At 44.6% G+C, this 13,071-nt stretch overlaps 1 protein-coding gene across 3 annotated transcripts in view; it reads right to left on the bottom strand.

The window, feature by feature from the left end:
• RAI14 (retinoic acid induced 14) overlaps positions 1-13,071 on the bottom strand; it is a 147,424-nt gene extending 134,353 nt beyond the window's left edge. For 2 of the 3 annotated variants that reach the window (XM_082836327.1, XM_082836325.1), the window contains exon 1: positions 12,953-13,071. The gene's annotated coding sequence lies outside the window, so the exon portion shown is untranslated. Of the gene's footprint in view, positions 1-12,153; positions 12,278-12,952 lie in introns of those variants that run through there. The other variant, XM_082836326.1, reaches the window with a different exon arrangement.

Below are 13,071 nucleotides of genomic sequence, written 5' to 3' on the forward strand. Positions count from 1 at the left end.
CACGAACTCCTGTTGACTGAATTTGATACCCTGGACCTTCTACCTTTCAATTTTCAACGCTTTGTTGTGTTTAGGGATAAGAAGAAAACAGCATTAACATAAAGGATAGGGAATGCTTCCGTCAACTGCAACAAAGATTTAAAACACACCCACCCTGGGCGCCACGCATATCCACAAACTCACATAGCTTGCATCCGATCCTACGAGGGCCTACAGAGTAAAAATATCGTGCCTACTCAAGAGCTTGCAATTGAAGAGGAAAAATAAGAAACCTATACTGTTTTATTTACTCATATACACTGAATACCAACTCTGGGCCAAGTACATAGGGGATACAGAAATGTGGCCCATACACAATCCTTGCCTACAAGAAAGAAAAAGAGGTCCATGTAGACGAATGCATTTGCATGACAGCAGAGAGAGACAGACTTGTAAACCAAGAACACAAATATCCATTATTCCATGTGTAATCAGTTTGTGATGAAGCTTTTGAGCTACTGTACTTCTCTAAGGAAACACTGAAAGCTAAGGGCCAAATTCCAGATAACTGGGTAGAGATGCAGGGAAGCTTAATCAAGCATGCGTCTATTGAGGGCATTCTAGGTGTCTGGTGGTTACTGGGGTTACGGGACCTACAAAATGACATATTACTTAGACCAGTGCTAATACCGTAGTCATTAATCAATCACACGTGGCCACTGAGCATTTAGAACGTGGCTACTGCAAGCTGACACGCACTGTAAATGGAAAATACACAACGGATTTCAAAGACTTACTATGAAAAAAGAATGTCAACTATATCATGAATAGGTTGACTGAATATATGTTGATAGTATTTTGGATAGCCTAGATAAAATAAATTATTATGATTAATTTCATTTGCTTCACTTTCCTTTTTGTGCCTACCAGAAATTTTTTTTTTAATAAATTTATTTATTTTTGGCGGTGTTGGGTCTTCGTTGCTGCACGCGGGCTTTTTCTAGTTGTGGCGAGCGGGAGCTACTCTCCGTTGCAGTGCGTGGGCTTCTCATTGCGGTGGCTTCTCTTGTTGCAGAGCACAGGCTCTAGGCGCGAGGCTCCAGAAGTCGTGGCATGTGGGCTCAAAAGTTGTGGCTCAAGGGCTCCAGAGCTCAGGCTCAGTAGTTGTGGCACACGGGCTTAGTTGCTCCGCGGCACGTGGGATCTTCCCCGACCAGGACTCAAACCCCTGTCCCCTGCACTGGCAGGCGGATTCTTAACCACTGCACCACCAGGGAAGCCCTAGAAACTTTTAAATGACTTACGGTGGCTTGTATCTGTGGCTTGCTTATATTCTATTAGACAGTGATGATTTAGATCTTCCTTTCAAAGACTGATGACAGTATCCAATTAACAATAACAGCATTTACTTATTACTTACAAGGCAGGCACAAAATTAAGAAACAATGTACGTTATCATGTTTAATATTCACTTACTACCAAATCATAAAACTTAGATCTAGTAAATCCTGCAAGCTGATAATGGTTGAAAGTTAGTTGAAAAGATTCACTCTGCCACATGAAGAAGGAATGATTAATCAACAATTTTATTTCAAAACTGACAGAATTCTGTGCAAACTATTACTCTGTTATATATGGTTCAGAAAACATATCTATTTTTCTCTATCAACAGTTGGACAATTTTCCAAAGGATTCAACAGGGAATTTAACTTCTCCTTCATTCTAAGTATCACCGTCTTCATCTTAACCACAATGTTACTGCTCCGTGCCTAGATGATGCCTGAAACAAGGCAAGTTGTCTGGTGAGACTGAGGAATTTGTTAATACAGTTGGGAAGAGGACTGGTCACGATTAAAGGAAATGTGTCTTTATATTGTCCACATTACCCAAGGATATAAAGAAGGACTAAATGGAGGAATGATAACACAGGGAAACATAGTTCTGAACTTCACAGATGTCCAGCAGATGTGTTTCAGTGACATATGGGGGCAACCCGTCTTTATAGCTATAGAATATAATGGCAGGTACAGTCATATTGGCCAATCTATCAGCAGTTCTTCAGAGGCAGGATGATAAGGAACATGATAACATTAGCAATAGTAATAACAGCCACAATAGCTATCATTTATTTAAATGATTACTTTGCAACAGTTTATTGTTTTACTATTTGATTATAAGTGAGTATTATCTCATTTAACGCTCACACCACTTCGAAATTAGATGCTATTGTTTTTATTCTCAGTTTCAAGATTAGGAAATTGCAGCCAGGAAAGTTTACTTAGCCAAAGTGGCACAATTTAAAAATGGAGAAGGCTGGATTCAGATTCAGCTCCCAAGCCCAAAATACAACGCTGGGCTGCGTATTAGACAACACTAGTAATTAAAAAAAAAAAAAGTCTGGCCAACAAACCAACCGTTTTACAACTTCAAAAAGATTTAGTTGCCTTTAAAAGTGGAACAGTCCTCAGATCGGCCGCTGGCACGTACAGAGCTCCCCCTAGGAAGTCTGAATGGACCAATATGAAAAAAGGCATTCCTTCTGGCTGTTTGTCCTCACAACATTCCGGGGAAAGGTGGCATTTTTATTTCTTTGTCCTTTTAACATGCGGAGCATGTGCATAATGAATAAATCTAATGAATTCATCCAATGAATTTTTCACCAGTCAGAAAAATCCTTTTCCATATAGCTTTGCTAAAGATACCGAGACAATAACAGAAAATGTAAAGATAATTACAGACAAGTGAAGTGGCTATTTTTATACTCAGCTGAGCTGGCAAACTACAGATTATGGCGGAGGTTTCCATAGTTTAGCAACAATATGGAAGAGCAGAACTTCGAGATATTTAGATGCTTCCCCATCATTAGGACATTTCTGTTCCTTAAGAAATTATTTTAGGGCTTCCCTGGTGGCGCAGTGGTTGAGGGTCCGCCTGCCGATGCAGGGGACACGGGTTCGTGCCCCGGTCCGGGAAGATCCCACATGCCGCGGAGTGGCTGGGCCCGTGAGCCATGGCCGCTGAGCCTGAGCGTCCGGAGCCTGTGCTCCGCAACAGGAAAGGCCATAACAGTGAGAGGCCGGCGTACCGCAAAAAAAAAAAAAAGAAAGAAAGAAAGAAATTATTCTAATGTCCTGTATAACACCTCTCTCCAAGCTATAAAACAATGAAATACTACAATGCTTTAAGACAATTAAAAGCACCAATATCATAATAAAAGTGCATCTTAAAACAATCACCAGTGAGACACTAATGGGGCGGGGGGTGGGGGGGGCAGGTGACATTTGTTCTGGAAGCCACACATAGAAGCACCCCGCTGGCAGGCTGCCACCTCAGATATCACCAGGATAGGGTGAGCTACTCTTTCTTTTTCTTTTGCCACCGTGGATATAAACACCCACTTGCAATGTAATGAGAATCAAATGCGCTTTGTTCCAAGCAGTATGCACTTAAAATAATCAGGGGTTGTTTTAAAGGAGAAGAAGAAAGCAAGCTTGTTGCCAAACAAGGCACCAACAGTAGCAGCCGTCAACAGATTGGCCAGGAGACAGGCTGGGACAGGAGTCATTCTGAAGAAATCTTGTTCTAGCTTTGAGACTGCAGAGGAAAAGCGATAGAAAAAGTCAACAAACAGCACACCAACATGGTGTAAAGTTGTATAGCACAGAAAGAATCTAATTACTGAGGAGTTGATCAAGATTGCTGACTGGATGTATACAGAAGGTTAGTGGCAGAAATGAGTCTTTTCTTTAAAAAAAAAAAAACCTCCTAGGAAATCCTGGATGGTATACAGATATTGGTTGGTTTCCACGCCTATATTTTCAAGTGTTTCCCAATTTATAAAAAGCTCATAGGAAAGAAATGTGAAACTTTTTTCTCAAAAGAGAAAAATGATACAGCCCCAAAGAAAATTAAGGATTTTTTTTTTTTTAAACAAAGATTCAAGAAGGTTCTGAGAGTATTCGAAGCAGCCTGCATCCATGATGAATGTGGATTGGGCCTGAAATAAGATTCAGCTTGAGCGAGAATGGTAGACTACTCCCCACCCAGCCCTGGGCGAGGCCTTCCTGACATGGTTCAGTGCGGGACCTCAGGGCCCTACATGTTTGTGGCCCTTGAACAACACAGGTCTGAACTGTGCAAGTCCACTTATATGTGAAAGTTTTTCAATAAATGTTTTGGAAGAATTGGGGGAGATTTGCGACAGTTTGAAAAAACCCACCAATGAACCGTGTAGCCTAGAAATATAAAAAAATGTTTAAATGGTATGTCATGAATGCACAAAATGTGTAGATACTAGTGCATCCTTACATAGGCATAACGTGAGTGATATTTAATATAAAATAAATGTGTTCGTTTTCTTACTGTTTTGTAACTTTGCTGTCAAAGAATTATATTACTATAGAGTGTGCCTGTGTCTCTCATAACTGGAGAATCTGCATATCAGCCTATCATCACAGGTAAGTGTTTTTTTTAAAATATGGAACGATGTTTCCAATACTGTATTATTAATATGACTGTAATACCGTATGTCATAAACTTTTATCAAGGTTCATTCATTCGTGTATAGGCTACACTACCATGAAGCAATTGTATCGACTACACTAGGCTACCATAAAGCAATCACATTGCTGCTTCTTCCTATAAATATGAATTTTTTCACATATTTTCATTTTTGATGTCTAGTGTTAGTAATACGTATAACATCTACAGGGATTTGTATCATAAGACAATACCGATGTAGATACCGACAGACAATTCATCATATAAACAGACAACGTAAACTTACAGTATCAATACATACAGTACAGTATTGTAAGTGTATTTTCCTTACACTATTTCCTTAACCTTTCTTTTTTCTAGCTTACTTTATTGTAAGACTACAATACCTAATATACACAACAAAATATGTGCTAATCGACTGTTTGCCTTATCAGTAAGGCTTCTGGTCAACCGTAGGCTATTAGAAGTTAAGTTCTGGGGGAGTCAGAAGTGATACATGGACTTTCAACTTGGTGGGAGGGGGAATCCCCCAACCCCCCCTCACCGTTCAGGGGTCAACTGTGTTTTCCTTCTGGCTGCCTTTGGCAAGGAAGAAAGAAAAAGCAACCCACAAGTCCCTGAGCCTTGTGGCTCACCAGTTCCCACGTCCTCTGGGGTAGCTGGGAGGAGGCTACTGTGAACAGGCTGCTTCTCCCACCAGTGAAATGACTATGGGTCAAAGCATCCACTGAAAGTTAGCACTCCCTTTCACTTTTGAAAAGCGGTCAGTCACCAGCAGCTCAACTCTCGTAGGAGGTGATGGTCAAGTTATGTGAGCATTCTCATCAAACGAAGAGGCTCCGCACAGAACTCGTTAACTCACTGACAAAGCTTGACACATAGATCTGTTTATGTGGTTCTCGCCCAGCTGGATGCTAGGGGCCTGGGTTCCAGTTCCTTTTCCAACCTTCATGTCACTGCTCAATGTCATCTGCCCCGCCCAGGACTCCCCACTAGTCTCCAACACAGCTTGTCCAAGTCTACACCAGTCTTCTTCACTGATAAACAATTATAATTAGCTCCATGTGGGGCTCCCAAGGTCACTGTCTACACCCCAGAGAAACAGAAATGGACAACATCTAGAAGCCTTGTGCCAAGAGCAGGCAGAACTAAGGTTCGCATCTAGCTTTGCCTCTTACTGACTGTGCCCCTTTCCAAGGGGTCATTTCTCTTCCTAGACCTCAGTCTCCTCTGTAAAATGTGTTCCCGCCACCATCCCATCCCAACCACTGGAGCCTTGTGCTCCGGTGGAATGAAAATGTGTTAACCTCTTTAAAACTCGAAGCTCCATGAAGGCAGGCCTTGCTGCTCATCCCTGGATCTTCTATCTACTGCCCAACGACTCCACCAACACGTGCTGCTCAAGGGGGATCGGACACTGCGTAAGACGGCCCGCACCTCCGGAAGCTGCCAGCCTAGGAGCAAAGTGACTGGAGCAAAGATGGCGCTCGATTCAATTAAACCAACTAACTCGCTGAAAGAACCTGCGTCATTCACCCTGTTACACGTAGGCCCGCGTCCCTTTTGGCCCAATTACTGGCTGAAGAGATGGAGAATGTCGCCTAAGATGGAGGGACAGAACAGTTCCTGAGTGTGGTCGACGATGGCAGTACCTTCTCCCAGCACCTGCTACCTCCCACAGAAGGGCGAGTTCCTCTGGAAGAGCAGGCTTCCAGCTGAGCGCCAGCTCCCCAACTAGGAAACGTGGCCCTGACTTCCTCGAGTCCCTTTGGAGGCAGCCCCATAGGCTAGGAGGCCGAGATGAGAAGCACAGAACAGAGAGCCAGTCAGGATATTTCCCCCACCCGGCTGAGCAGTCAGAGATCGACCCCCGTGAGCTTAGAAGTGTCGTGGGCTGGACCCAGGGACATCTCAGTTCCCTCCTACAACAGCAAAGGGAGGAAACTGCTGTCGCCTGGAAAGCAGAGAACGGTACAGGTCCAATGCTAGACCAAGAAATGCTGTCCCTGGGGTGAGGAACTCATGACCCAGCCTTAGAATCCATCACGTCTCTGCGAAATAGTCATACGACAGGTTAGCTTTTTATTACTTCTAAATAGCATCTTACCGCATCCAATAGAAATAGTTCCTAAAAATGGTCAGTGGTATGTAGACTGGTTAGTATAGCGACTAGAGACTGGTTTTCCTACTGAAGGTATAAACCCCACAATTATTACTTTTCACTCGTGTATGATAGGTTATCAGGTCTGGGGAACAGTGGCACATGATAGAAAACAGACCCCCTGTCATTGCACTCCTGATCCTTATGCGGTGGCTGTTAAAGGTAAACAGGACAAAGGCAACAAGACTTTCTAGGTACGTTCGATAGATCTTGCGTTAACCTGGGGATTCCAAAGAGGTTCATAACTGGGCTTCACACACAGGGACTTCCATGAACCTCTTGAAACTGACAAGGATTACAAATGTACAGCATCATTTCATATAAGTGAATTTCCCCCTAGGAAAAGTGGTCCAACACCTGCATCCAATTTGCAAAAGTGTCCATCTTTGACTCAAAAATATTGAAGAATCACTGCTAGATGGCCTGCCTCGGTTTGCAGAATGAACTCCTCTTGGAGGAAAACACTTGACTCTGTGCTGCCCCAGGGCAAAGGAAGCTGCTCAGCCTTTTACTCCCCACCAGTGAGCTCTGCCAGAGCTTTTTTTCCTGGCTGGGTTTCTGTCACTTCAGCCAGCAAAGGGAACTGGACAGATGTAGTGAAAGTGAAAAGAGAGAGATGCTGCTGGGCTGTTAATTCTAGAGTCATTTAGCTCTTTAAAAAGAAAACACTCTGGATTAAGCAAACTGAATTCATCTAGTAAGCAAAGGAAAAAGAAAAAAAGAAAAATACTGATACTGCTCTTACCAACTGCAATACTTAACAGGGATAAGAAAAGTTGAATTGAGGTTTAAAAGTAGTAATTGATTTTGAGGGAAACTGATACAGTAGAGGATGAACTGCTCACGTTTGGTTACTTGATGATAAACTTTGGTGTTCACTAAATGTCAATTTAAGAAAAAAATAAAGGAAAAGAGTATATATTTTCTTCCACTGTAGAATAAACTTCTTGGACTACAACCAACTTTTCTCACAACTGGATTCCGTTCATTTAGAAGCAGGGGTGGATAAGTCATGAACTCCCAAAGGTTGCCCCTTACCCAGGGGTGACCAATGGTTGTGGAATTTATAAGGCAAGACACTATTTCCAGTGAATGCCATTTACTACAGAAAGAACTGGACTAGATCCCAGGTAAGGTTAAATGAGGTGAGACCCATCACACAAAACCAGCTGGTGAAGCAGTTAAGACACAGTAACTGCTCCAAAGGGTGGATAGGGCAGAAAGGGGTTTCTTAACGATAGGCAAGAGAACCAAGGCTTATAGAGGTGATGTGACTTGCCTGAGAAAGAACTACATCTTCTGAACTTCAACCTTAGCATTTTGCTAACTACCTCTACTCCTCGGCCTTTTGATTACTGTTTAAATTCTCCTCTAGACTCCGAAAGCTCAATATCTGATGGCCACCCTGAAGGACTATATGGCCCTGGGGTGGGTGGGAGGGTGGGTGTGGGTGTGTGTGTGTGTGTGTGTAGTTCAATGTTAACCACCTACTATGTGACAGATACTCTACTGGACACAATATAAGAATGAAGAATGAGGCATACTTCAAAGAGAAAAATGTTTTGTTTTAAAACACATGGCTAAGTCTGTACAGTTACAGTTACTTATTAAAATATTGACTAATAACCAGTGAGTCTGATATCAAAGGCTAGAGCAGTCTGTTCATTGTAGATGGCTAGAGTTGGGAAACTGAGGTTTGATTAACAACATTTCTCTTTCATTAAACCAACACTTTTCAGCTCGTGGGTAGCAATAAAACAAAAAGAAATAATCTCTAAATCATGCAGCATCTTAATGGTTTTTTTAAAAAGATACCATCAGTATCATATACCTATATAAATAAATAATGGGGAAAAAAATCTAGAATCCTTTTCCCTATCACCTATTTAAAACATACCCAAGAGGCCTTTGATACATTTAGCTTTGTTTTGTCAACTCCTATATTCATCATTTCTCCTACGTAGAGGAAATCCAGTTGGCTTTTAGCAAAATAACGCACGGCACTAACAGTGAATGTTTTCAGTACCACGAGTTAAGGATTTTATGATGTGACAGTTTTTTAAGTATTTCTGGGTACACTACTATATATACTGGTTTCTCCTGGATCTTCAGATTAAGGTCACCGTTCCCCCCAACCACAGAAAAAAGAAAACACCACCTCAGGATGAATGCACAAAATCAGAGCAATGATGAGTAAACCCTCTGCAACAATCCTGAGAAATGCACTTTCTATTCTTAGAAATTCAGTGTGGTGGGTGTTACTCGAGACCGTTCCTAGTCTGTTTGGATCCTGTATGGAATGGAGAGGGAACATCACTTGGTTATACATCTTCCACATTTAAAATGTGGGAAAGCTAAGGTACCAAGCAAAGGAAAGAAGGGTGTGCTTCTGAGCATCGTGTTACGTATGTTTTCTTTTGAATTCAGGTTTAGGTAAATGCTGCAGAAAAATATGAAGGCACAAGTGCTTTGTGGGATAGATCACACAGACTTAATTAAATAAAGTGCTTTGTGTATAAGAACCTGTGTTTTTATCCTGATGCAACCTGTAAATATGACATCTGGGGCACTCAAATACAGCTGGGAGAACAGCCAGCACCACTTAGGATATCCGATATGTGCTAAGAGAAATTCTAAGTAGAAAAATCACAACAAAAAAGCATGAAATTCTTTCATTCAACAAACATGTGAGTACTTACGGTACGTCAACAACGTTCTAGACACTAGGGATTCAACAGTAAACAAAGAGACAAACCCCTGTCTTCCTGGAGCACATATTCTAGTAAGGACAGACATACTACTGATATGAACCAAACTAATACAAACTTCTGGCAAGTTTGAAGGCAATTAAGTGCCGTGGAAGAAAATAAAGGAGAAAAGGGAACTCTCCGTGTCCAGTGGTTAGGGACTGGTGCTTTCACTGTTGGGGGCCCGGGTTCGACCCCTGGTCAAAAATAAATAAGTAAATGGATGAATAAATAAACAAACAAATAAAGGAGAAAAGAGCAGCAGGACATGCTGGAAGGGGGCGGCCAGGGAAGATGGGCTGAGAAGGTGATGTCTAAGTGAAGAGCTAAGGGGTTGAGGGCCACAGCCCTGGAGACATCTAGGGGAAGAGCAGTCCAGAGAGTGGGAACAGTAAACGTGATGGCTCTGAGATAGGAGTGTGCCTGGTAATTTGAAGGAATAATGAGGAAACCAATGGGTTTAAATGCCTTGAACTGCTTCCAGATTAAGAGGTTACAATTCAGGGCAAAATGTCATGAACACAGCCATATTTTCATACACACTTAGAGCAGGAATGTGCCTTTGTAAATGCATACTCAAGCCCCTTAATCTTTCCAAGTCTGAAGAAATGAGGAAGAGAAGGTAGAGTGAGTAACCCAGGGTTACACCACCAGTGACTGGCCAAGAAAAGGCTTCAGCACACGTATCCCAAACTCAGCACCACCCTTCTGTCTGATGCTCCAACTTTATAATTAAGAGGCACTCTTATTTTTTTTTAATTGAAAAAACTAAAGAATCCAGCCAACTAACACTCTTAGAGCTAAAAATTGATCAATTTCACTTTTCATTCAGCAAATAACCAAGAGAGACCCTACATACACCCTACATATTGCTGAGGAAGAAATAATAAATGCATCATTACCTAGATCTCACTACCCAGCAATCAAATGTATAGGTGTGTAACAAAGAAACTACTCAAGGGAACATGCCTCAGATGTTGACTGCAGCACTGTTACAGTAAAAAAGTGGGAAAGATCAACTGTCCTCTGAAGAAAAAGTATAACAGTGAAAAAGTGGAAACTCAAATTTTCTCTTGGTGAGGAAAAGCGTATGCTATAATTTATTCCTACACTAGAGTTCTCTGTAGCAGCTAAATAAGATCTACATGTACCTCAAACACATAATGACAAATTTAAAAATGCAAGCCGTGTGTATATAGAATTATGCCATTTAAATAAAATGTTAAACACACAAGCTTGCAGACACAGTTTGCGGATATGTAATACCGAAGTACCAAACACCTCTGGGCACTGTGTACACTGACTTCACGTTAGTGGTTACCTGAGGATGGAGGCAGAGGAGGAAGGATGGATAAAATATTTCAGTTACAGTTTATTTTTAAGGGGCAGGTGTGGGGGGGTATGAAGCAAATATGGAAAGATTAGCAACTCAAACATAAGTCGTGGAAAAATGGAAGCCTTACTATGTTCTCTTTAGGTACGTTTGAGATTTTTCATACTTTTATTTGGAAAAAGAGGAAGGCTAGAAGGAAGGAACAGAGAGACAGACAAAGCTCCTTCATCACATTCCAGTGACTCCAAGGCCGAGTTCCCCGAACTTGCAAAGCTCAGGTTCTTCACCTTTAAAAGGTGAGTGATACTAGGTGTGCCGGCCTCAAAGATGCTATAGAAGTGGCAGTCTGGAGACAGAACTTCATTGTCAGATACACTACTAGCAGACAGGGGCACTACATCACGTCCCCATTGAATCTCCAAGGCCCAGCATCCATTACTTTATTTCAATTTCACAGATAACAGTAATAAGATTTTTCAACAGGGTTATAACCCTCCCTCCCTCCCCCCCCCAAAAAGCCATAAAAACACATCTAAGGAGTGTAAATGATACAATACATTCATTACTGAAGCATTTCAATGAATGAAGACAGCCCAGAATGGGAGCACCTCTCCCAATCCAAGTTCTGCAAGCACTGGTTAAAAATTATAAGAACTGGATACACTTCCTCACATAAAATCTATTATCTTACAAGCGGAAGGGAAAAAATATGACACTGGTTAAGTAAGCATCATTAAGAAAGGATGATCTGATTACATCCATCAGTAATAAAATTCCCAGCCACACCTGTAAACAACGACTCTGCAGGCTGGGGACGGAGCAATCAAAATCCAGCCTCCCTGTGATACACTCTCTCTTTTCCAACTTTGTTCAGACCTCAAGGAGGTGAGACTCTCCTCGCTAACATGAGCTTCTTTTAAGTCCCACTGATCAGTAAAACAATTCCTCCCTCTGCCAGGCCCTGACGGTCTTGAGATGACATTCTCCAGAAAACTGGCAGGGCGCTCGGTAGTCTCCTCTCGCGGAAGGAAAAGAGAAACCCATCTGAGTCACCTGTGAGCCTGTGGCCAAGGGAAGCCGCTGGTTCAGGTGAGCGGCCTTGAGTCCGCAGATTTGCCCCAATCACTGGAAACAAAGTTGCGCTGAGCGGGGCTCCTTGGAGAAGCCCAAGCCTGGCTACAGAGCCCAGGCGCTGGGAGATCACTTGCAGCGCCTCCACTTTCCCCTGGGCTCCGTCTGCCGCGTCTGCTGTCTCTCCCGGCTCTGAGGCCCACCCCTCTCCACAAAAGCGGGGGACGAGGTCCAAACTCAAAGGAGAGCGAGAGCCCGGGGTTAGCAGATGTACTCTGCAAACTGCAGAAACTAAACCGCAGGCACAAAAACCTGCCCGAGCTAGCAGCGAAGGAGGGGGGGCGGTTAGGGAGGGTACCCACCCTCCCGGGCAGAGGTTGGGATAGATGGCGGGCTGGCGCCCCTCTCGCGCGCGGCTCCACATCCTGCCTCCTCCCAAAGCCCCAGCTGCCCGAAGGCTGCCCGAACTCCAGCATCTCTCCTCCCGGCCCTCCTCGGAGCTGCGGTGGGGAAACGGACAGGAAGGACAGGGAGCGGGGTCAGTCGCAGGCCCGGAGTGGCCCTGCCAGCACCCTTGGGCCAGCGGAGGGCTCCCGGAGTCACAAAAAGAACAATAGCGGACACTCGGTCGCCGAGCCCCCCGAGTCTCCCGCTCGCGCCTTCCTCCCCAGCTCCTCCAAGCTCAGCGCGGAGGCGGGTCGAGCCCTGAAGCGGGGACGGGGGGAAGCCAGACTTAGGCGGGCCAGGCAGGTGGGACAGGGAGCCGACTCGGGGCACCCAGAACGCCCTGCCGGGGACTGGTCATTCATTCCCACCCGCGCTCCCTCCGCACCCACCCCTGCCCCAGCCGGCCTGCGAGTCGCGGGGGCCGGTAGGAGAAAACCCCGCTCCTAACTTGGCTCGTCCTCCCTTTCTGCTCTGACGCCCACCATCCTCCTCTTCCTGTGTTTCCCAGTCTGCCCTCTGCAGACAGCGGGCGGCCGGCGGGGACAAGGGACTGGTGGCGGGACCCTCGCTGCCAGCCCGCCGAGCCACTCCGCCGGCGCGTCGTCCGCGCCTATCTGGCCGCCTCCCTCGTCCGAACCCCAGACACAAAGGCGGGGACCGGAGCCCGCGAGCCCGCTCCGGGGAGCCTCCCGACTCTCGGCGCCGCGCACTCACCCCATCTAGGCGGCGGCGGCGGCTCCCGGGCCCCGCTGGCTGCGCCACCCCGCCCGCCGCTTCCCCAGGAAAAACGCGGACGCCGGGCTCGCTTCCTGCTCAGCTTCCTGCGCCTCGGT

Source organism: Leucopleurus acutus (assembly GCF_964270905.1).
Source record: "Leucopleurus acutus genome assembly, chromosome: 3".
NCBI classification, from domain to species: Eukaryota; Metazoa; Chordata; class Mammalia; order Artiodactyla; family Delphinidae; genus Leucopleurus; species Leucopleurus acutus.